Raw genomic sequence first — 25529 nt, forward strand, 5'->3', positions numbered from 1 at the left:
AAAGTGAAACATAAACTCACATGACCAAATGGGCACTGTGAGGACGTGGGATCTGGCATATAGAGGACAAGCTGTACTTATTAGTTTGGAACTAAAGAGTGGGGGGGGGGGTCCATGAACACTTCTTTCCCCGTCTGCACCCCCAGCACCCTATAAACAAATGCTTCATTTTCTCAGGGCAAGACTGAGAACAAGAATGTTTGCACCACAGCTCTCCCTCCAGCATCTCAACAGAGAGCATAGCTTTCCACATTCACTCTGAATTGACTTTGTGATGCCACTACATAGGCAGCTCTGATTAGCTGTGTGCATGGTGCAAAGGCATTGGCAGTGTATTACAATCACAGCAATGTGAGGAGGCCACTAGCAGGGAAAAGTGACACAAGAACTGCTGCTGAGAGTGGAGGTGAAAACCAGAGGACAGGTTCAATGTAGGGGAGGATGCAAGGGACTGTCTCAGCCCTGCCAAATGCCCCAATTCCATGTGAATATGTTTGGAGAATATTTGACGCAGGATTGGTTTATGTAGCTCTGGTCAGTGCTTGGATGGGTGGTGGCCTGGGAACCATATAAGTGCCGCGTTGGATTGTCCAGGTGGGATATAAAGAAAAAATGAATAGCCTGACTACTGTGGTCCATACATTTGCAACCCCCTAGTTAGACCACTATAATGCTCTGTATGTAGGCTTTCCCCTGTGCTCAGTTCGGAAGCTGCAGCTAGTATAGAACACATCAGCCAGGGTGCTCAGTGGTGACCCGAGGGATGCTCACCCATGCCTTATGTTTAAAGAACTGCATTAGTTGTTTGTCAGTGACCCAGCTATGTTCATGGTTTTTATTGCTGGTATATAAAGCCCTAAACAATTTGGGACCAGGATACCCAGAAAAATGCCTTCCCCATTACACTCTGGTCTGAGCCTTTAGATCTTCCAGGGAAAAGCTTGATGTGAGGATTGTCTCTCACACAAGTGAAGTCTGGACTGGACTTTCAATGGTATAAACCATATATAGCTTGGCTTCTGTGAACCTCAGTGCCTGCCCACCTTCTTTTATACAGTGGTACCTCTGGATACGAACGGGATCCGCATGCGCGTGACATCAAAATCGACATCCAGAAAGGAGTCATTCTGAATTGTAATTTTAATGATTAACATTAAGGAGATCTAATTATGTTGGTCTAATAGATGAGAATCCCCACGGCGGGGTGAGCTCCCGTCGTTCGGTCCCAGCTCCTGCCCACCTAGCAGTTCGAAAGCACTCTTAAGCGCAAGTAGATAAATAGGTACCGCTTTATAGCAGGAAGGTAAACGGCATTTCCGTGTGCTGCGCTGGTGCCGGCTCACCAGCTGCAGCTTCGTCACGCTGGCCACGTGACCCAGAAGTGTCTTCGGACGGCGCCGGCTCACGGCCTCTACAGCGAGATGAGCACACAACCCTAGAGTCGGACACGACTGGCCCGTACAGGCAGGGGTACCTTTACCTTTAATAGATGAGAATTATATTGGCCCAGAGTTTTTAAACACTGAATTCTAGCTCTTCCTAGCAAAGCTAACATTTTAGTGAGGCTCATGGACACACCCAAACACACACACACACACACTCATTAAAGTATAATACATCTTTCCACACAGCCACTGTTTGGCTGAGCTAAACTGTGAACGTGGTCCATCTGTGAACCTATGGAGATGCCTAGGGCGGCACAAGCTGACACCGCAGATTTATGCTGCCTGCGGAAACATAAGACAGCAGCACATGACTTCCTGACCCATCCTGAAAAGAATGCATGTCCATGGCGAAAGCCTTACTCAACAGAGAAAACCACTTCTCGTTTACAAACTGCAGGAAACCCCCCCAAAAAGAGGGATCCTGATGAGGAAACATCTGCGCACTTGACACAGTTATTCGTGCAAAGGGGGTACAGTTTGCACTATTCACTAGCAAGTCCAGATCCTGAAGCTTTGCTAGAACCCAAACAAATCTAGAAGTACAGAACGACAGTCCTCCTGTGACAATTTCTCCTAAGGAAGAACTTTCCTGTAGAAAAGACCTTTTCACTCCTTGTGCATTTAATATGTAAAAATAAAGGGTTTATATGCTACGTCAAAAAACGTGAAGTGCAAATGCAAAAACAGGTGTTTGGAATGTGCATGCACACACACGTGAACACACATAAATGCATGTGTGTGTACACAGAGAGAGAGAGAGACAAATACATTAATCAGAAAGATCAGGTAAGATGGCAGCTCCCCACTGAGTGTCCATGGCAGACTTAGTGCTGGGTCTACATAACTTGTGAAAATGATCCTAACAGGTGGAGGGACACTCACTCACCGCAGAAGAAAGAGGAAGTGCGTCACCAAAGAAAGGAGACCTAAGAGGGCACATCTTTTCATATGCTTACGGTCTGCAAATAAACTTACGGTCTGCAAATAAAAACATCCTGAAGGTCCCAGGCCACAAAGAGGTTAGGCTGGCCTCAACTAGAGCCAGGGCTTTCTCGGCTGCGGCTCCAATCTGGTGGAACGCTCTGTCACAAGAGACTAGGGCCCTGCGGGACCTGACATCTTTCCGCAGGGCCTGCAAGACAGAGCTGTTCTACCAGGCCTTTGGTCAGGGCGCAGCCTGACTCCCTCCTCTGGCAATCTGCACAGAATTTTTGTTTAATGGTTGCCATCTATTTGATTTTAATTAATTCTTATAATGAAATGTTTTTAGAATGTTGGATTATATGATTGTTGCTAGCCGCCCTGAGCCCGGCTTTGGCTGGGGAGGGCGGGATATAAATAAAAATTTTTATTATTATTATTATTATTATTATTAGCTATTTTTTGTGTGCATGCTGCAAATTTAGAACTAATTACTAAGACTGAGGGGAAGGACTGAGCCTGGCCTCAGTTGCCTATGCTCTGGAGACCTCCCTCTTAGACTACATGGGGCTGACCTTGAAGTTGCAAAAGGCAGCTGCTAGGTTGGAAAGGACAACCTGGCTGGATAATGTGTCACCGGTCCTGACAGCTTTGCACTGGCTGCCAGTGAGCCCAGTTCAATGTGTTAGTGCTAGTAGCACAACATCTTAAACGGCTTGAGTCCATAGCCCCTGAAGTATGTCAAGGATCAACCATCCCAGGCCCTATAATCAGCACGGAAGCCACTTTCAGGAGACATTTTAATAAACTGATATTTACCCAGGCACTGGACTGCTAATAGATACTAACCACAGCAACCTTGAAATTAGCTAACTGTGAAGGTGATTGCTTTTAAATGTTTTTAGATTAAAACATTTCAAAACAGATATGCTTATTTTATTTTAAATTGCACAAATTTTTAAATTTCAATATTTTGATGTCTCCTGGGCTCCTTTGGGAGGAAGGGAGGGGCACACGTTTAATAAATAAATAAATAAATAAAATGATTGCAGGTAACTTCTGATGGTTGGCTACCTCCGATGCAGACAGATCTCTGGCTGGTACAGTCGTACCTTGTTTTGAGGCCAGGATCCGTTCCGGAGCCCCAGCCCCTAGCTGAAAAGGACGCAGGGCAAAGCGCCGCATCTGCGTGTGGAGCGGTTTGCACTTATGCGCACGTGAGAAGCACGATTTAGCGCTTATGTGCATGTCTGTACTTCTGGGTTTGCCGCGGACGTTCACTGGAATGGACACTAGACAAGGTGGACGTTCGCGGAGGTATTACTGTATATACAATAACAGCAGCACAATAAAAGCAAAATATGAGTCATTGTAACAGGCAACTTTTTTTGTTTTGTTTAAGAAAAGAAAACAGTGTTACAAAAAAGGCCACAGACAAATGTAACACCTATCAAAATCGTGCATGGTTGTGTTAGTTGCAATTTACCAGCAAAACAATGACTGCAAACCTTGAGTATATTTTTTATTACATATAACTTGCTACTGTCTTCCAGAGAATTCTAGCATGATAAAGCTGGTTCCATTTAACTCCCTCTCTTTGGCACGGTTCAGTGTAGCTGACACAGGCTGCGCTGCTAAGAGATGTTGAAAAGTGGAAACAGGTCAAACAGCTGCACTAAATGACCTAGTTCCTTTGCAGCCTATAATTCCAAGTGCTTGAATGGGCTGAGCAGGACCAGAGGACAGCGAGAGAACATGCGCTCTGTATGTAGAAGATCCAAACTTCAGTTCCCAGCATCCCCCTTGAAGAAAGGGCCTCAGGGACCAGGACTGCAAAAGAAAGGCCTTTTGCACTTGGAGAGCTGCTGCCAGCATAGTCCTGGAGAACCTGTGGCCCCTCCAGAAACTGTTAGACTCCCATCATATCCCAATGGCTATGTTGGTTGCGGCTGATGAGAGTCTGAAATGTCTAGGAGGAAACAGGTTTCCCATCCCTGAAGCACATAAATCCAGAATTATTTGATTCCATATAAAAGAGCATACTGGTCAGGTCAGGAGAAAAGATAAACACTTGGAAATTACACAAGAACATCGTGAAAAGTGTGCTCATGCAACATGAATGCCCAAACCATGGGCAGTCCTGTATGTACCATGCAGTTTATGACTGTGGCAATGACCAGCTCTCCCCTCCCCCCCCCCAAATCAATCACCCTCAAATGTTCATGTTGCTGAAATTTTGGTTCTTCCTTGCATCTTTACAGAACATTTGGTTTCCATGGCATCAGATATACCGTGTGAGATTGGGCTTATATTTAGAAACTGGAACAGGGATCATGTGAGCACCCAAATAGATATGCTCGTGTTGTTATAGCAACCAACAACTTCTATCTACGATTACTCAAATCAAGATTCTTTTCAGTTGGTAGAAGAATTCACAGTTGAACAAAATGACCCTGTTAGGAATCTCAGCTCCAGAGAGCGGACCCAACCTGGGATGAATATTGCTTGTTTTGCCAATGTTGAAGACGAGCAACAGAAACAGAAGCCTGGCATTGCTGCAGTGTTTATGACTGGGTGGCATTCAGCAGCTGAACAGTTGGAGAGAACCCAAGAGGAGCAAACATGATGGCGCAGCTTAGCCCCTGATGACCCTTTCAAGAGTCACTTGCCCAAATGAATGAGAGATGTACCAAGCCCAGACTGCACATACCACTCTCGCCACAAACACACTCTATGGCGTTAGCAGGACACCTCTAAAGGGCTTTGTTGCCCTCTTGAGCTCTGGAGAATAGGCTCGTTGTTGGTTGATTTTCAGCAGTTCTTGGACTGTCAGAGTCACAAGGCAGAGAGACCAGGGCAGCTGCAAAGTGAGAGCTCTAAGACTTGCGTCACACGCTCAGGGAGTCCACAGCATCACCCAACAGGGGGCACATCCAGGCTTCATAACCTGGGGTTGATCAACTTAACCTGGGTCTGGAGACCTGCAGTTAGATACACATGGCTTTCTATATGGTCCTCTTCAGTAACTGAATGGATGCTAAACTAAGCCTGCATTTATAACAAACACACTCGATCGCAAGCCCAAATGCCAGAGCTTTCAAAGGCCCTCCAAGTCCCTGGAGACCAAAAGGGCTTTGTTCCACTTCAAGTTTTCTTTACCTGCAGCCTCTCCTCAGGACTTTTCCAGATTTTCATTTCTTTGAGTGATAACTTTTTGTTTCTTGGCAGTGCCGGTGCAAAACATCAACACAAGGCCAACTACCTCACATTGCTGCATGGCAGGGCCAACCCTCTCTTGTACGAGTTAGTTGCAGCAGATGCCGCCAGGCCAGCAGCCTATGCAGCACAAAGAAGAAGAAGAGTTTGGATTTGATATCCCGCTTTATCACTACCCGAAGGAGTCTCAAAGCGGCTAACAATTTCCTTTCCCTTCCTCCCCCACAACAAACACTCTGTGAGGTGAGTGGGGCTGAGAGACTTCAGAGAAGTGTGACTAGCCCAAGGTCACCCAGCAGCTGCATGTGGAGCAGCGGAGATGCGAACCCGGTTCCCCAGATTACGAGACTACCGCTCTTAACCACTACACCACACTGGCTCTCACTGCAGCACAGTGCTCTGTTGTGCGTGGAAGCACCCCCTATTTTGCAGATAAAGTGTAAGAGTGCTTGCTTGCAACCCATTGTCTGCGGGCTATTTCCCCTCAGGTTTTGGCACACAGAGTCAAAGTGGTTAAGGAATAGCAAGCAGCTGTACAGTTCCTCTACTAAGAGTCCCACACATTGCTGTGGAAGACGTGTGGACATATTCTACCAATGATAAGGTACAGCTGGGGCGTTATTGATCTGCTTAAGCTAGAGGTGGGCAACCTGTGGCTCTCAGCCCAATTTAGGCTGTGCCCACCTTTAAAGCACACTCAAAACACATTCCCTCCCCTCAAAGAACTCTGGGCGCTGCAGTTTGTTAAGGGTTGCTATGAATTGTAATGCTGTGAAGGCCAAACAACAGCGCCCAGAATTCTTTGAGGGGAAGAATGTGTTTTGAATGTGCTTCAAAGCTACAATTTGTATGCAGTGCTAGTGCGCACAGGAGCAGAGACCCCTTAGGGAGAGGAGAGGGAAGTCGTGGAGGGCTAGAAAGAGGGGGAGGGCAAAGTCCTCTGCAAGGAATAAGACTCCTGACAAGAGCAACCTGTCCCTCAACACACAGCCTGCTGCATAGGGAAAGAGAGAGAGAACATTGCAGTAAAAGAGAAGACAGATAGCCAAAAGAGAGAAAATAGAGTGGCCCAGTATGTGGCCCCCAACAGATTGCCCTTTAAAGAATGTGGCCCTTATGCCTGACTAAAGCCCTGAGGCTGCAGTAACAGGGAAGATTCAGGCATCACCAAATCTACATCCAGCCTCACTAGAGGCAAAGGTGAACCCAACCTATGTCTCCCTTCCACAGAATAGGCCAGGACACAAAGATGGATGAGTATGAATAAGAAGTTAAGAGTCAAGTTATTGGTGTTGCTTGGAATTTCAGATTCTCCACTCCGGTTCAAAGTTGTCTGTGTATCTAAACAGAACTGGGAAGCCCAACAGGAAAGAGTTGCATAAGATTAAACTTTGATACAACCGGCCCTCCAGAGAAAAGAACCAGATGCAGAGGTGAGTCTCGAGAGTCCACTTTTTGTGAAACAGCATTTGCCTCTAAAGCACTGTATGCTTGGAGGAGCCTGGTTTCTATATACATTTCATCCAGCAATGTGCAAAGACATTTCATATGCAAGACTTCACCCCCACATTTTATTTTATTTTAAGGATCTCTCAGTTGTGCAACAGTGCATACACAAATTTGGTTTTATGCGCATCAAAAATCCATATGAAAACACTAAAAGTGGCTTGGAAGCACAGTATATAGAGGAAAGGGTGTTTGTTTGCACAATAAAGACAGGTGATCAATTCAGGGCTGCCTCTTTTGAGAGATAAGCCTGATAAGCACAATATATCTATTGCAGGCCTATACCTTTTCAGACGGTAGGTAGAGATCGAAAGGTGGGAAGGATTCAGTAACCTAGGCTACCCCTTACTTAGCATGCTTGCAGTTCTGTCCAAAGAAACATTTTAGCACCCACCTGCACTCCAGACTCAAGCTTACTTCCACATCTACTGTTCGTGAGAACGAGGTCAGCAGCACAGTAGCTTCTCCCAGTGTCGCCGGCCAGCCTCAAGCAAGCGCACAAATGGAATCTGAATGGCTGCAGAGGGCCTGGTTCTCTCTGCCCCAGCCAGCAGTGCTTTGCTGTGCAACTGCTCTCTTTCTCACCCTGTAGTAGCCCTTATTAAAGGAAGGGTCTTCCGTCTTCCTCCTCCCTCCCTCCCACCCTCTCTCCTTCCTTGGTCTGCCTAAGAAGATTGCCAACTGCTTCCCTCATTTGACTGTGCCACTGGGGAAGTGGAGTGGAGAAGAAAAAGCTGAGCTGTTTTCTATTTGCTTGCTTGCAAGAGAAAGTAAATTGGGGTGGGTGTTGGGGGAGAAGAGAATATGGAGAAGGAATTATCCATCACTTTAAAACATGCTAGGTTTAAGAGGCAGCTGCCTGCCTTCCAATATTTTACAGAGGAAATGCAGTGACACTTCTGTGCATGAGCGGGTGGGTTTGGAGGGCAGAGTCAAGCAAGCAGCACAGCCTAATGGCCCATGGCAGAGCTAATAATCAAGATTCAAAAGTGCCAGAAGCAGAAAGCGGAGGAAACTAGAGGTTCATGCAAGCCAATGGCTCCAGATGACTAAAGCAATGAGGCAAACGACAGCTTTCAAAATTCCTTGTACTTTGCCAGTCTCCCCTTTTAAGCCCCCCCCCCAATCTTTTCCAAGTCTCCCCACACTTCCTCCTTCATTTTCTGAGATCGGTAACTTAAAGAAGGAGGGAGCAGGCTTGCCCAAGGCTTTAAGGCAGCCCCCACACTGGAGGCTCAAACAAGAACACAGGACTTCTCAAAGCCCCTGCAAATGCACAAGCAAGTTACTTCAAAGAGAGCTTTTGCACAGGCGTTTAATTCCCACTCAGCCAACAAGGAAGGATTAAATCCTGCTACCTAGGCTGCCAATGCAGGATTCAAACCTGTCCTTCCACCCATCAGCTGACGTCACCAGTGACATAAGCTGATGGTAGGTGGCCATGGTTTGGGGAAAATGGCCTCATGAGTCAAAATTGCCCTGTGGGCTGGAGGAGCCCCACTCCTGCTATAAGATAAAACAGTGTCTAGAATAGAGTTCTGCATACAAGCTTGTTTCTTTAAGGCTTCAGCTTCAACTGAACAGACATGTGTATGGCACAAAAAGACAACAGGGAAGGCACCACTTGTTTAAAATTGTGGTGACTAGATGAGACAAACTAGATGTCTGTCCTGGATGAATTTTGAGTGCGACAACTCAACGGGATTCACTGCTGTGTGAGCTGGAGAAGAAGGGGACCAGAGGAAGAATCGTTAAGAACACAACAGCCTACTTTCAGTTTATAATGCTGCTGTAAGAGGAAGTCAGAATTTCCCCTCCCCAATTCATACACAGTTGTGGCCCCAATATGGAGAGGATTCCAAATAATATGACAACTCTTATCTATTTAACCTCTATGGCAAACATCCCAGTCTACGTGAACAATGAGCTTCAGGTTACCATCCTAAACCTACTTTATTAGTGAGTGAGTTGTGGACTTACTTCTGAGTAAACATGCACAGGATTGCACTGTCTAGAAGTGCTGCCTTTTGCGAGACTCTATGAAACTGAATTCCATACGGGAATTCCATAGCTACCCCAAACTGCCGGGGTTAACAACTCTCCTTTACATGTTTTCTATTTCTGAGAAACAAGCAAAAATTGTTTCCAGATTTTCACAGGGGTTCATGATTTTCTTTCAATTTACTTTAGCATTTGATTTGATCCTTGAGTGTATAAACAAAATGACAGGACGAAGCCCATTCACGGTTTATTATCGGAAGGCAACTGATCATGAACACAAATCCCAAGTGTGTCAACAGCCCTGACAGGTGGGAAAGGCGAAGTGGAAGCCCTGTCATGTTCAGTGATTTTTGGCTTCAGTTTAGCTTCCATAAATGCAATGGTGAAGTTTGCAACCAAAAAAGAAAAGAAAAGAAAAAAGCCGCAGCAGAAAATTCACAGGAGTCAGCAAGAGTTCAGAAACTAAAAGAGCTATTTTTAGATCTTGGTGAGAAAATTTTAATGTGATTACCCCTCAAATGTCAAAAGGGATTCCTGGGAGATCAATATATACGATACAGCTGCCAAAAAACCATAATAGTGAAGCTGAAGGAGTCTGGGAGAGTGACTGAACCTTTGGTTCCTTTGAAACAAAAAGGGCAGGCACAACACATAATTAAGAGGAAGTTTCCTCATGTTGTTGTTTTAAGTAACTAACATTGCCTAATGCAACAAAAAAAAGTGAGTAGTCTCATTTTTTACATTTTCCCATACTTCTTGTCCCTGCAACATAGTTGCACATAAATTGAAACTCCCCATAATTTGGGAAGTGGGAGTTGCAAGAAAAATGGGATTCAAGCCCCAGGCTTCTAGACTTCAGAGTGCCTTCGATGAAGTCATGGCCCAAAGATGTCTACACCTACTGCATGCTTTCCTTTCTAGCACAAAACAGGCTAAAGTATGCAAATCAAGAATGTGAAGCACACCCTTGTCCTGCTCACACTGAACTACTTACTGGTGCCTGGAGGTGGGGGAGGGGTGCGGGGTCCAGGTAAGTCCAATTCACACTGGGTACAGGCATTGGCTTCATGAAGATCTTGGCCCCTCAAGTAAATGGGTGTTGCATCCAAGTTGGCTAGACATCATGAGTTGCAGTCACGCTATAATCACCCAATTCCCTTATCACTCATGGCATCTAATAAAAAAGGTAAAGGACCCCTGACAGTTAAGTCCAGTCATGAACGACTCTGGGGTTGCGGCGCTCATCTCACTTTACTGGCCGAGGAAGCCGACGTTTGTCCACAGACAGTTTTTCCGGGTCATGTAGCCAGCATGACTAAGCCATTTCTAGCGAAACCAGAGCAGCACATGGAAACACCATTTACTTTCCCACTAGAGCAGTACCTATTTATCTACTTGCACTTTGACATGCTTTCAAACTGCTAGGTTGGCAGGAGCTGGGACCGAGCAACAGTGAGCTCACCCCGTTGCGCGGATTTGAACCGCTAACCTTCTGATCGGCAAACCCTGTAAGATGACACAAATCTACTGACCTCAGTCAGGCCCTCCAGAATTTAGTATGATACGTTATACCTCTGGTGAAGTGGACTGCAGTTGGCAAAAAGTGTATGGCACAATAAATTTGCTCCATCTTAAGACTCTGTTGTTTTTGCTGTAACAGACTGCCCCTCTGGAAACTGCCCCTGATAAGTAATTTGAAGAGGTGCAGCAATGATAGGAATCGTTGTGAACAAACCGTGTCAAAAGTAGTTTCTATTCACTGCCTTACTTACATCTGTCCATTGATTTGGTAGAGAAAAAGAATACTTTAAACTCCATGTTACACTTCACCCTTCACTCTGATGTTGCAGCTACTGACCCATAAGGCTAAGGTGTGCTAATGGATGTTACTTCTTTTTGTACCACAGAATAGAATAGAAACTTTATTCGCCTCAGCCAACGGCCATGGCAACAAGAGAACATTACAATATACAGTGGTACCTCAGGTTAAGAACTTAATTCATTCTGGAGGTCCATTCTTAACCTGAGGTACCACTTTAGCTAATGGGGCCTCCCACTGCCGCCGCACCACCACCACACAATTTCTGTTCTCATCCTGAAGCAAAGTTCTTAACCTGAGGTACTATTTCTGGGTTAGCGGAGTCTGTAACCTGAAGAGTCTATAACCTGAAGCGTCTGTAACCCGAGGTACCACTGTACACAGAAGAAAGTGAAAATTAAATTTAAAAGCACTGTTTGGGGTCCTGAGTCAACAGTCAGATAATGGACCTTATTCTGATTGCCCCAGCTAAGAACCTAGCAACCTTTGCTGTTGTTTGCTCCGCTTGATCTGCCATAAGAAAGGACATATTGTACCATATTGAAGTGGGAATCAACAGCTGTACTAAAAACAGAACTCCTAGATATGCCACCAGCCTTCCATTTTTGAACAAGGTTAACAACACTGCCCGGCTAACAGATAAATTTTAGAGGGCACCTCCTGGAAATATTAAAAGCCTTATTTCATTTCTTTGATATTTCCCTGTGGATTGATTTTAAATTTCAGATTTAAAATCACACACGAAGGCTAATTTAGATAACAGCTTTAAATTAAGTTTCCCATTTTGGAACTCATGTATTTCCTGAAGAAACTGCATTATTGGTGGATTCTTTTAACACATAAAAACATTTTGGTTTGCATATGATGGTTATACAAGCTAGGTGCATAATACAGCTCACATGAACTGCAGAATGATAACTGCTTAGGGACAAGAGACAAATTTCTGCTTGGCTCCTTCTGTATACAGTGGTACCTTGGGTTACGTACGCTTCAGGTTACAGACTCCGCTAACCCAGAAATAGTACCTCGGGTTAAGAACTTTGTTTCAGGATGAGAACAGAAATCGTGCTCCGGTGGCGTGGCAGCAGCAGGAGGCCCCATTAGCTAAAGTGGTGCTTCAGGTTAAGAACAGTTTCAGGTTAAGAACGGACCTCCGGAACGAATTAAGTACTTAACTTGAGGTACCACTGTACACACAAGGATATCATTAAGCAACATCACATCCTTGAAAGTTGAAGGGCCTGATATCCTATGCAGCAATCTGAGTTTTTTTGCCTGGTGGGGAGATCCTATACAAATTAGGCTTATGTGAACTGCATTGGAAAAATCTCCAGATGCACTAGAAAGTGTGATGTAATTTAGTATGTTTCTTTTACTGGTGATTTGTAAACAAAGCTTTAAAAGTACCCCATGTTAACATTTTGTCCCAGTACACCTGGAATATTTGACGGGGGAAATTAAAGCAAGCTTAATATGATTTGAATGTTATACTATGTCAAAATGTTTTTGTAGTACTTGTAAATAATTAAAGGCAATGCTTGGGAGAACTGGCTGAAAAACATTAATTGCACGTTCGAAACTGCCAAGCTTGCCTAATTTTGTATTTGCAAAGGGCATTCAATCATTTGTTACTAACGAACTTATGAAACAGAAATTTTTCTATGGAACAATTAAGCACTGGAAAAGATATGCCATCTTGGCAAATCTTCTGCCCAACGTCACTGATCCTATGCACTCTTATTTACTTCTGAGTAACCTTACACAGAATGCAGCTAAGTATAGGATTTTTCAGAGGCACAAGCTGACGGTTACTAGGAAAAAATATGGTGCCTCTATAAAATGGAATGTTAGTATCTCTGCTGCTCAGTTGGTAGAGTCATATTTATTTATTACTAGTATTTTTCTCTGCTTCTGTCAGTCTGAAGACTATCGGAGCAGCTCATAATATTAACTCATAAGAATTTATAATTTGCAACTGAATGCACTGCAGAGCTCAGGTAATTGGAAGGCATAAAATAGTGCAAGATCACCTACATGGGCTCAGTAGAGTATCCTGGCATGGTATACTCTCATGCTTCTGCTGAAGTGCCTGGGAAGAAGCCCACGGCAATGAAGACAATTCATGACTAAGTCTTCACATGGGAGTAAGCCTTAAGCAAGTGGGACTTACTACTGAGTGCACATATAGAGAACTGTGCTGTTACTGTATAAAGTATTATGCTGCCCTAGGCTCTTTTGGGAGGAAGAGCAGGTTGTAAATTCAACAAATAAATAAATAATACAATGCTAAAGGCAGCCATCCTAAAGTCAGCCAAAGGCTGGCTGAGCAACTATTGGAAGTAGATTAAATACCCCACTGCCAGGTCCAGAGGGAGACCAGCCAGCTAGGCAGCACCTACAACCACAGAAAGCTCGGGGAGGGGGGGGGGAGTACATACAAGCAAAGAGCATGTTATGTCTGGCCAAGAATCCATTGCTCAGCCTGGTTGTAATCCCATACCCACCTACTTGACTGAACTAAGTGGGACTAATTCTGAATAAATATTTAAAGCACTGTACCGCTAACCTCCTTGCCAACAAAGGTCCGTATAGTTAAAGCTATGGTTTTCCCAGTAGTGATATATGGAAGTGAGAGCTGGACCATAAAGAAGGCTGATCGCCAAAGAATTTATGCTTTTGAATTATGGTGCTGGAGGAGACTCTTGAGTGTCCCATGGACTGCAAGAAGATCAAACCTATCCATTCTTAAGGAAATCAGCCTTGAGTGCTCACTGGAAGGACAGATCCTGAAGCTGAGACTCCAATACTTTGGCCACCTCATGAGAAGAGAAGACTCCCTGGAAAAGACCCTGATGTTGGGAAAGATGGAGGGCACAAGGAGAAGGGAACGACAGAGGACGAGATGGTTGGACAGTGTTCTCGAAGCTACCAGCATGAGTTTGACTAAACTGCGGGAGGCAGTGGAAGACAGAAGTGCCTGGCGTGCTCTGGTCCATAGGGTCACGAAGAGTCGGACACGACTAAACGACTAAACAACAACAAAACTGCTAACCTCAGAAGGTCGTCACCCCCTACGCCCCCATGTTTCTCTTTCTTTCTATGTGACAGAAGCTGTTTGATAGCTGTTCATGATTCAGCTTAAAATATTGTGTATATAGGCCTTTATACCCTTGTATTTTAAATTTTAAACCAGAATTTCAAAAGTTAAAAGATAGTAAAAACAAAACAAAACCCCACCCAATTTATTTAGCCATCTACCCTATGGTATCTTGATCCTCTGGCCTTAGAAAAAGTTACATTATATGGTTTATGGGAGTATTCAGTCTAGTTAAGAACCTCACTCTCCCCCATCTATCCTCATGAAATGTTCGTCTAAAGCACAATTCACATGATGGTTAGAACTGGCTATATTGAGTCCTGGATCAATACCAACAGTGCAGCTGTTAAAATCAGTAGTATTAAACATGCATAGATTCAATATAGAAATTATTTTTATGTACCTTCGGGAAGATTTCCAATATAAGCTCTATTTTAGCATTCTGAAAAATCTCCAAGCACCAAATTGCCTCGTTCCTATCATTATTTGTCTTGTTTGCATCTTAACACGGGTTTCAATTTTGAGAATGGTGTTAATAACTAGGAGTACATACTCAGGAGTATATCCTCTCAAATACATCTTATTTCTAAAGAGTGAATGCATTGAAAAGTGCTATGTTTGGGTACTGATGTTACACTCACACCATAGCATGAAGTATGTTCAACTTCCTGAACTTCAGGAGGACAGAGAACAACTTATGACACAACAAAAATAACTAAATAGGAACGTGACTATGAACACATCACTCAGAAGGCAAAGTCACCACATAGTGAGGTAAAATATGCATGGTTCTGGGGGTTCTTAATCAACATTTTATAAGTCAAATCAGTGGTTTTCAACCAGTGTGCCATGGCACCTTGGGGTGCCTTGAATGATGGTCAGGGATGCTGTGGGCAACACTGGCCTCTGTCCCTCTTTCCTTCCCTCCCTCCTCTGAGGTCCTCTAGTATCTCTGCCTCCCCAAAACTAGTGCAGCTGTTTGTTGCAGCAACCCTGGCTACAAGCTCCCCAGGCAAATGACGCCTCTGGGGCTGACCAGGGTGTGGCAGTTTGCAGGAGCTGTAGTGGCCTTGGAGTAAGCAAGCAAGCAAGCAAGCGGGTGAGGGAGCCCAGCCTGCCAACCCTTGCTGTTGGGAATTGACAGACAAGTCCCAGGCCAACCTCTGCTTAAAACCTCCAATGAAGGTTTTCATTGGAGTCCACCAGAGTCCACCACTGTTCCTGCCTGGAGATCACATAATACTGATTTCACACATATACAACTACAGTGGTACCTCGGGTTAAGTACTTAATTCGTTACAGAGGTCCATTTTTAACCTGAAAGTGTTCTTAACCTAAAGCACTACTTTAGCTAATGGGGCCTCCCGCTGCTGCCACGCCACCGGAGCATGATTTCTGTTCTCATCCTGAAGCAAAGTTCTTAACCTGAAGCACTATTTCTGGGTTAGCGGAGTCTGTAACCTGAAGCGTATGTAACCCGAGGTAGCACTGTATGTTGCTACAATCCAACAGGGAGCAGTCCATAGTACCAGGCGAAAATAATATGCCAGTTGGTCCCACCATACTCTCTCCCTCACATAGCACATGCACAAACATGCATCTCTTTCTCATTCATATACGCACTTCATATATTTCTCACGCGGACCATACATACACAAAAACCACCCCATACACTCCCTTCCGAAACTCCCACACACTACACACAGACCTCTCTCTGCCTGGCTCTCTGTCACCTCCACCCCCGTGCAACTCTCTCAAATGCAAAGAGCATGCCTGACATTCGGATTCATTGCTGGGCTACTAGTCACGGTGCCTGTGTGCTATTTCCAGGTTTAAAGGCAGTGTGCCTCCAAATCTCAGTGGCTGGGGAACACCAGTGCGAAAAGACCATTGTCTTCAAATTCGTTCTTTCTCTGTCTCTCTCTCTCTCACACACACACACACACCAGATTAGCCTACTTGGCGACCAAGAGTGGAAGATGAAAAAGTGCCTGTAATATGCAACTTGGATTGCTGGCACCATCTGGAGCTATTTGCCCCATAGGCACCATTCTGCAATGCAACATTTCTCCAACTGTAGCCCCTCTGTGATCTGGCTTGCGTGGGTTTGTTCTGTGGAGGTTTGCTATGCGGATGTCCTACAATAGGAAGTATAAACAATGCTGCTGCAGCAGCAATATACTGAGCAGAAAACGGATGCCCCGTGCAAAAATGAATAATTTTACAGTGGTTCCTCGGGTTACAGACGCTTCAGGTTACAGACTCCGCTAACCCGGAAGTAGTACCTCGGGTCAAGAACTTTGCTTCAGGATGAGAACAGAAATTGTGCAGTGGTGGCATGGCGGCAGCAGGAGGCCCCATTAGCTAAAGCGGTATCTCAGGTTAAGAACATTTCAGGTTAAGAACGGACCTCCAGAACAAATTAAGTTCTTAACCCAAGGTACCACTGTACTTTTAAAGGAACAGGGACTGAAGAGCTAGTAACAGCGCTTCTTCTCATCAATTCCAACGACAACTGAAACAAACTGGGAAAGGGTGGGAAAGCATTTATAGACTAAAATCGGTGGATGTGGGTGAGCATCTCTGCGTGGTCCTTCTTAGCCTGCAGAGGTAATTTCCCCCCATGGCAGGGATTACCACTAATCTCAAAATCAAAATGGGGAGGATGGGGGGGGGATATAGTTTAAAAAGAGCTGGGGGGCATATGGGATGGAGGAATTAGCAGACAGAAGACGGTTTAAGCCCCACAGCAGATTCTCCCCTTCATATGCCTCCAATTAACATTATAAGGAAAGAACAGGCTAGGAATCATATGTCTTTTAACATACAATTCCACCCTCACTTGTATGTGCTGTCTTGCTTGGCCTTCATTTGTAGCATTGCTATAGTTTATATATGAGGTATTTATAATGACAGCCAAAACCTCTGTTATTATAATAAGTGAGTTTTGTCATGTAATCTTGAATAACTCTAAAAACAGGCCTCTGAATCTGCCTCCCCCTCAAAAAGGTATTCCCAGCAACTCCCTATATATTTCCCACCGTGCCCCACCTGCTTTTGTCCTGGTTCAAAGACTAGTTTCTCCTGACTTATACTTGAGGCATTTTTCTCCCTAAAGACCACTTTGAGCACTTAAGGAATGCTTCAGGAACGCTTGCTGATACTGAACATTTGCTAGGTGAAAACCTTCCCATACCTGTTTGTGGTGGCTTAAGTAAATCTCAACAGCATTAGCAGTGGTGAGGAAGAATCCCCCTTGTTTGGGGAAGCGGGGTTGGGGTGGGAGAAAAGAAAAGCAGGGGAGGGAACTGAAATAAGACTCTCCTTTTACCCTTAAGTCCCAAACAGAATTCCTGGCTAGAACTCAGTGGGCAGAGCATGAGACTCTTAACCTCAGGGCTGTGGGTTCGAGCCCCATGTTGGGCAAAAGATTCCTGCATTGCAGGGGGCTGGACCAGATGACCTTCGTGGTCCCTTCCCACTCTACAATTCTACGAACCTTTAAAAAAAGCATTACACTCACAGTCTAGTATGTAGAAAATAATATGTTGAGGTTGGACGTGGGAGAAAACAACGCTCACTGGGTGGCCTTAGACAAGCCATTCTGTGTCACAGTCTAAACTACTTAACAGAGTTTTAATGAGGATGAAACAGTATCAGGATGTATTATAAAAAGAAAGAAACCCTTTTAAGTTAACAAACATTTCCTAAAACTCTAAAAATGATTGGATGGGTTTCAAAAGTTACCACATGAGACAGAAACTGCATTGTGTCAAGGCATTTCTTGATTTAACTATTTAAATACAGGATTCAAATGGAGATGTGGTGGGCGCTTTTTGTGTTTCGTTTTGCAAAAAGGTGGTTATAAAAAAAGAAGTCTCAGTCCTGTAAGGTGGGTGGGGGGTGTACTAGAGTTAATTTAATGAAACAAACAGTAAGAACATAAGAACAGGCCCTGCTAAGTCAAACCAAAGGTGTATCTAGACCCACATCATGTTTCCCATAGCAGTAAACCAGGTGCCTATGGGAGCCCGCAAGCAATATATGGCTGCATATCATACACACTATGCATTTAAATCACATGACTCACCCCAAAGAATCCTGGGAACTGTCAGTCACTACTCACAGAACTACAGTTCTCAGCACCTTAAACTATAGTTCCCAGGATTCTTTTTTTTGGGGGGGGGAGTCATGTGCTTTAAATATACTATGTGTATATAGCTTAAGAGCACCACAGCAGCCTCTCCACTCATGTTCCCAGTAACTGGCCTTCAGAATGGACAGCCTTATCATTTATGAATTACTCTAACCCCTTTAAAGCCACCCGAAGGCAGGTGCCCATCATTACGTCTTGTACCAAACTCCATAGTTTAGCAAGGCACTATTTGGAGAAGTACTTCTTCTTGCTTGATGGCTGAGCCGCCACCATCAATCTGCACTATTTTAGTGACCTCAAGGTTCTAGTTACACACACACACACACACACACACATATGGAGAGATCAATTTTCCTCATGCCATACAGAATTCTATACTCCTATCTCATGATTTATCTAATACCTATCTGGGACATTACTGAGATCAGAACTGAAAAGAACAGAATACCAGAAGTTTCCTTTGTTTTTGTTGCTTTTAACACTTGCCACAGAACTTTATGCAAGGTGGAACGGGTGACTTTAAAAAAAAGTATTTGGCAAGTTAATAAAAACTGGCTCCAATCCAAAACTTCAAGGGCATCCCTACCCTAAAAACATAAGTGGTGAGTTTTCCTTTGATAGGACAAGTCACATTCTTAAAGATTAGAGTGAACTAAGCACTTTTGAGCACCAAAAGTATCTTTGGCATCCTATGCATGTTTATTGAAAAATAATTCCCCCTGTTCAATGGGGTTTACTGCTTAGAAAGTTGCAGTTTCAGTTACATGCACTGCAGTACTTGATAGGAGCTTTTACTCCTGTTTATGGTTTTTGTTTTTAAACTAAACTATAAGGAAACAGTGCCAAGGTACAAACTGACTGAAAGTCTTCAAAGTGGGGGCAGACTAAGGGAAGCTGTCAAGCTTTATTCATATTTTCATAGAGAGTTAAGAAAAATCATCTCAGTACACAGAGATGATACTAAAAGCTGCAGACACAGAACTGTGCTATGGACAAGAGGCAAGCCACAAAAGGAAACTAAAGAGGTCAGAAATATGGGCAGGAAATAACAAAATGAGATTCAGCTTGGAAAAATGCAGCTACGGGGGAAAATCAGCCAAATAGAACTATTCAATGGGAGGGAGGTCTTGGGGAAAAAACAATTATAGCATTTATGACCCATCCCACCCTGCAGCTGGGGAGCATGTGTCCTTGCACACACACACACACACACAGAGAGAGAGAGAGAGAGAGAGAGAGAGAGAGAGAACAGCAATCATACAACAACACATTACAAAAGAATCCTGTTTTAGCTCCAGTAACTTCACAACTGTATGATGGACTTCATTTGCCATGTCCAATAAGAAGAAAAAATAGCACACAGAGAAATAATGCTGATGTGGTTCTGAGCGTGTGCAGAGTGACAGCCTTCTTGATTTAAATAGCTGATCTAGGATTGCATAAAGATTTGTTGCTTCATGCAAATATCTTGATTTGTTTTAAACAAAAAAGGTTCAGCTCTGTAAGGTGGTGGGGCATATAAACATCCCATCATGCAAAGAACGGAACCCTGGAATCTTTGTATTCTTAGAATTTCAGAAGCTCTTTCCAATGATTAGCTTTGAAGTGTCTTAAAGAGGGATACAGTGGTACCTCGGGTTACATACGCTTCAGGTTACATAAGCTTCAGGTTACAGACTCCGCTAACCCAGAAATAGTACCTCAGGTTAAGAACTTTGCTTCAGGATGAGAACAGAAATCGTGCTCCGGCGGTGCAGCAGCTGCAGGAGGCCCCATTAGCTAAAGTGGTGCTTCAGGTTAAGAACAGTTTCAGGTTAAGAATGGACCTCCAGAACGAATTAAGTACTTAACCCGAGGTACCACTGTACTGTTCAAATAGGTTGTCCTTCATGTCATATTCAGCAAACATATTGGCTGTGGCATTTTCCACAAACTGTGTGATGTCTGGAATTCCTAATAGCAATGATACTGGTAGTATCACATGGCTGGTTCACCCATTCCCTTCATAAATTAGGCTTAGCGTTATACAAATAACCTTTCTACAAAACAAGCACACCACTGTGGCTTCCATGGCTGCCCTTCAGGTCAGAAAGTTCATCCCACTGTATTTTGTTTTATAATCCACACACACTATCATGAAGTTCAGAGTACGCAATGCAAGAAAAGGAAAACAGCAAATTATATGACATCCTATTAGAACACCATTGACATGTTTCCACCCTTTGCTCATTTAACTGCGGGCGCCAAAGCCAATCAAAGGAAGTTGGTCCAAAACATGTCTATGGTTCAACTTTGACAAGCTTGCAATGAGTAGTTCCATAGCTGGGGTACAACTACTAAGAATGTCTTTCTTTTGAACACTTGGTGTCTAAACCTGAAGGACAAGTGGTATCATTAATAGAGCACCTCCAGTGGATCTCAGAGAAGCTAACAGGACACAAGCAATGAGATGTTTTCTCAGGTATACTTATCCTTAGTAATTTGTTTTATCAGCTAAAACAAACACTTGAAAAGAACTAGTATCGAATGTGGGTGTCAAGCCAGATCATCAGAAAGGTAACTATTTAGAACGAATTACCTTAGTTCCCTATAGGAACATGTTTACAGAATTAAAATTTAAAGTCATGCCCTCTGCTTTTTTAGATGGCCACTATAATAAATTACCCTTGGAGCAGCATTTCTGTCTGTTTTGTTGAACAGTTATAGAGGATATTGTTCATTATTTTACTCAGAGCCCTTTTTGTAAGGATCCTTTTGAAAAATATTTGAGTTTAGTGTCAGGAAGAATATTGCTATACTTTTAAAAATTTACAAGGTATTTTTTGGGGGGGGGGAGGGGAGCTATCTGAAAACTATGTTACTTTGTTCCCTTATTTGCACTGGTAACCAGGAAATGAAGAGCTAAATTTGTGGCTCAACTCTGAAGGTTCCTGTTTTGTTGTTGCTGCTATGGCTTATTGCTAAACAATAAATTTACTACAAAAAATAAATAAATAGGAAGTATCCAACTAACTTGTTCCATCAGCACAAGGATTTCTGCTTGCACAATGAAACACTCCCATCCCACTCACCCCCCCCCCCAAAAAAAAACCCTACTCCAGGGTGTTGGAGGAACTTTCAGAACAGATCTAGGAACTGCATGAGGAAAGAAAGGGGGGAAGGTTCTGTTGTGCAAGCGGAAATCCATGCACTGATTAAATGAGTTATCGTAGTTGGATACCACCCAGTGTGAATGTCAGGTGTAGCTGCAATGAGAACAGCTCTGCAAGCCATACTGTTCAATGTCGTAATCTATGCCCGACATATTAACCGAGAGAGAGAGAGAGATTGACTTAGAAAAAAATTAAGTCGGGGTAGGATGATTACTTTGGGTATAAATCTCCAGAGTCAACAACTTTTACCAGCATTCAATTCACCTCATTAAAAAAAAAATATTTTAAGTTTTCCCTACACAGACCGCAAGGAAATGTTATATTGCACTTAAAACATGGGAAATAATTAGATTAACTTTGTAGCTATGATAAGTTTTGACTTAGCTGGTAAGGGCAAATCAGTTCACGAGGTTTGAAGTCACCCCAGTTTGAAAAATGAGCCATACTTAAAAAATAAAAACCCTACTGGAAGTTCAAGAGCCAGTGTTGCTTGCAGAAAAGGAGCAGTAAGAACTTTGCAAATGGCTTGTATCCCATTGTTAGGCCCTGACCCTGGCAGTCAATGATTGAATACAACAGAATGGGAGAAATCTAGAACGGAATACAAGAGCAAACTCTAGCTTTGATTCAGGTACCATTAGAGTGCTCTACTTACAGCTGAAAGACGGACAGAGCTTTTACATCAGTGAAGCTCAGCTGCAAGGAGGCTCAGCTCTTGTCTCCAAGCACAGAGTTTCTCCTGCTCTATATTTAGGCCTGTTTCAAGTACACAATGCCCTGCAACCCCAAAACTGTGAGCAAGGAGGTGTAATTAGTTTTCCTCCTGCAGCCACCTTCTCTGATGTTCTGAGAATTCATTAGGAGTTTTCAGTGACCATCTCAGGATATTCTTCAGGTTGATCTGCTGTAGAAATCTGGAATTCCAAGCATCTTAACTTGCAGTGACTTTTCCAAACCATTTACAGCCATTAGGGCAATGGAGAATGTCATGCAACTGAATTGCTGGATTATCAAAAGTTTTATATTATGTGTCTCTATCATTCTGCCTTTTTCTTGTAGCCACAATACTTAACATGCCTTCTCTTCCCACACATCCATAACAGAACACCCGCAGGCTTTTTAAAGAACTACTTCACCATCTATTTGAATTAAATAAATGCCTGCAAATCTGATTAGTTTTCGTAGTTTATTTTGGAGGAGAATTTTATTCCCTTTGGCACGGAGTACCTGCAATGCTGATCACAGTGATTCTGGAAGATGGATCATCAACTAGCAACATAAATCATTTGGATTAAGGGTAGAACAGAATCTACTCTGTGGGGCCGAAATTTTGTATATCTTTGAAATCCATCAAAGTTTTAAATCCAAGTACTTTAGACTTCCCTGTTGCTCATCAAGATGTCAAACAACAATGCCATAAAGTGTAAACTATCAGATACTGACAACCACTGTCAGGTACTGATAACTGATATGTCAACACTAAATACCACTGCATATCAGTTGCTGGCTGTCAAATATCCTGAGATATGCTGAAATCAAATATGCACAGATACTGGCTTTGACTATCCAGCAACTATTTGGCTTATGGAAACAACATCAACGTTCAGAGACCCTGGGAGCAGGTTTGTTGCAGCTCCAAAAGGAATTTCCTCGCACAAAGTATTGAAATGCAAAGCCTGCCCCACCTCGTAAGTTTATGTTAGCTTACAACGTATAAAGTTCCTCTCGCATTTTGTAGAGCAACCTGCTCCTGGCACATTCTAGGATCGGGGTTTTGCATATTGTTCCTGTGGGAAGCTGACCTTGCCTTTGTGCTGCACTGAACAACTCTCTGAGCCCCTTCTAGCTCTGTGGCTGCTCTCACATGCTACCCAGAGAAGCCAAAGTTCCCACCCGCAACTACCTTGCTTGTTTCTGAATTGCTAACATGGTTGTCATGGTATCTTAAAGGCAGGAAACAGCCCTTTAAAATGTGAATGATAGCCAGATAAGCGGGGACTATTTACCTGATGTGCCAACAGATGTGCATTCAACCGTTTCTGTGAACAGTTTAAACACCAGCACACCAGCCCCATTGTTTAAAAATCAAAACATCCATGCTGGTCCCCACCTATAGCACAATACCTGCTCATTTAAAACACTGGGATTTCAGGATTTAGAAAAGAAAGGGGGAGATCATCTTTTCCTTTATGGAATGAATACAATGCTGGCATTTGTGAGATCAGCAGAGAGACATGTTGACAATCTCCAGCGAAAGCTCTCCACCACCATTCTATAATGATGGCACCGTCATGTTCAGTCCTTTTCCATGGTTTGCTACAAAGCTCCATTCGGCATTCAGCTCTCTGAGGCAGTGGACAGGCCTGATTCACAGAGGATCTACACAACATGACTGGGTGGGAGAGGTGAAAGAGAGAAGGCCTGGGAACGCATCCAAAAGTTCAGATCAACGCAGAGCCTCGCAAAACCGCTATCACCAAACACAGCTCAACAAGCCAATTGGAAAGGAAGCTTTTATTTATAACTCACATTTAACTCCAGATGACACCAGCATGAGCCCAAACAAGGCCTGCATCGCATTATGCATAGATTTCACAAACCTATGACCTCAGATATGTTCCAAGCACGTTGGCCTGCTTAGTCTTTGCCAGGTCCCTTAAGGGGCTGAGGCAGACACATGCTTGAAACATCTGACACTCTGCACAGAATCTAACGAGCAAGCCACCATTCTTCCAGCCACCATCCCCTACAATGCCGTCATTGCCTGATCCTCACTTCCTACACTTCTTTGACACCTTTAAAGGAAGACAGAAGCATCTATTTCCATCTAGTGAAAGACAAACCTGTCAACTTCGGGGTTCTCTCAAACTATCATTTTTTTCAATATTAAGTTCAGTTTGCCATATTTCCACAACTGATTGCCATTTAAAAAATAAAATAAAAATCCCCACGAGAATTCATCAGCGTTCTAGTGCACATTTCTACTAATATTTCATTTCATTGTTTATTTATAAGGGTATTTCTAAACCAACTATATAATTGCTGTATACAATAAAATCACTGAAACATACTTTACTTCGCCAAACCTTTATTAGGCATTACAAATATAGGACATCATAAAACAGCCATATATAAAATTTTAAAATATATACAAATAAACAGTCATGTAAAAATATGTAATATTGAGGATTTTCATTGACGTTTCTTCCTGCTAAATAGTGCCATTCACCACTCTAAGATATACTCTTGATAAAAACTCATTTTTGTCAATAGGAACAAATGACCCAACTAAAATGGTCCCAGGTAATAGGTGTAGCAGTGGGGCAAAAACTTTAATCTAAAGAACATCAATTTTCGTATTGACATTCTGCAAGTATATAGTAAAATCTTCAAAACGTTTGAAGAGCTTAACACTCCACCAAAAGTCAGGGCACTTAAAAACAGAACTAGTTCCTGGTTTAATGATGAATGTCTTCAACTTAAAGAAAATTGCGCTGAATTTTCATAGATAACCGTACCAAACTAGAACCTTCCTACTTTGATGAAAAGAAAATATCACCTTGTTCTGGCCGAAAAGAAACAAAAATGTGCTACCCCAAAATGGTCCCAATTACTTGACTCCATCCAAAACAAAAATAACAAAGCATTTTGGTCGATAGTATATAAATTTCCCTAAAATATGCATACAGTGGTGCCTCGCAAGACGAAATTAATCCGTTCCGCGAGTCTCTTCGTCTAGCGGTTTTTTCATCTTGCGAAGCAACCCTATTAGCGGCTTAGCGGATTAGTGCTATTAGCGGTTTAGCGGCTATTAAAAAGGGGGGGAAAGCGGAAAAAATCGCAAGACTCGCAAGACTTTTTCGTTTTGCGAAGCAAGCCCATAGGGAAATTCGTCTTGCGAAGCGCATCGAAAAACGGAAAACCCTTTCGTCTAGCGGGTTTTTCGTCTTGCGAGGCATTCGTCTTGCGGGGCACCACTGTATTTGTATGTTATTTTCACCAATATGTGCATTTTTATGCACACTTTCCCTAAATGTACACAACTTATGCACACAGTATATGTTTGGAGAACTGCATTGCAAAATTTGGACAAGTGCACATTTCAAAGAAGAGCTGTGCTTCAGTTCATTTTCCACTGCAGTAGTTATCATCAGGTACAACTTTAGAATAGGGAGAGAACTGGCAAAAGGCAACCATGTTGTCACATCTTTCTTAG

General features: G+C 43.2%; 1 protein-coding gene and 1 long non-coding RNA gene across 4 annotated transcripts in view; both read right to left on the reverse strand.

The window, feature by feature from the left end:
* Nucleotides 1–25529, reverse strand: part of GAS7 (growth arrest specific 7) — a 133554-nt gene that overhangs the window by 82889 nt on the left and 25136 nt on the right. The gene's annotated exons all lie outside the window — the stretch shown is intronic.
* LOC308470732 lies at nucleotides 3876–12462 on the reverse strand. Its single transcript, XR_013982610.1, has 3 exons — nucleotides 10862–12462; nucleotides 5526–5702; nucleotides 3876–4000 (listed from the first exon to the last, which is right to left on the reverse strand). It is a non-coding gene; the product is annotated as an uncharacterized lncRNA (long non-coding RNA).

This window comes from Podarcis pityusensis (genome assembly GCF_964106645.2).
Source record: "Podarcis pityusensis genome assembly, chromosome: 2".
NCBI lineage: Eukaryota > Metazoa > Chordata > Lepidosauria > Squamata > Lacertidae > Podarcis > Podarcis pityusensis.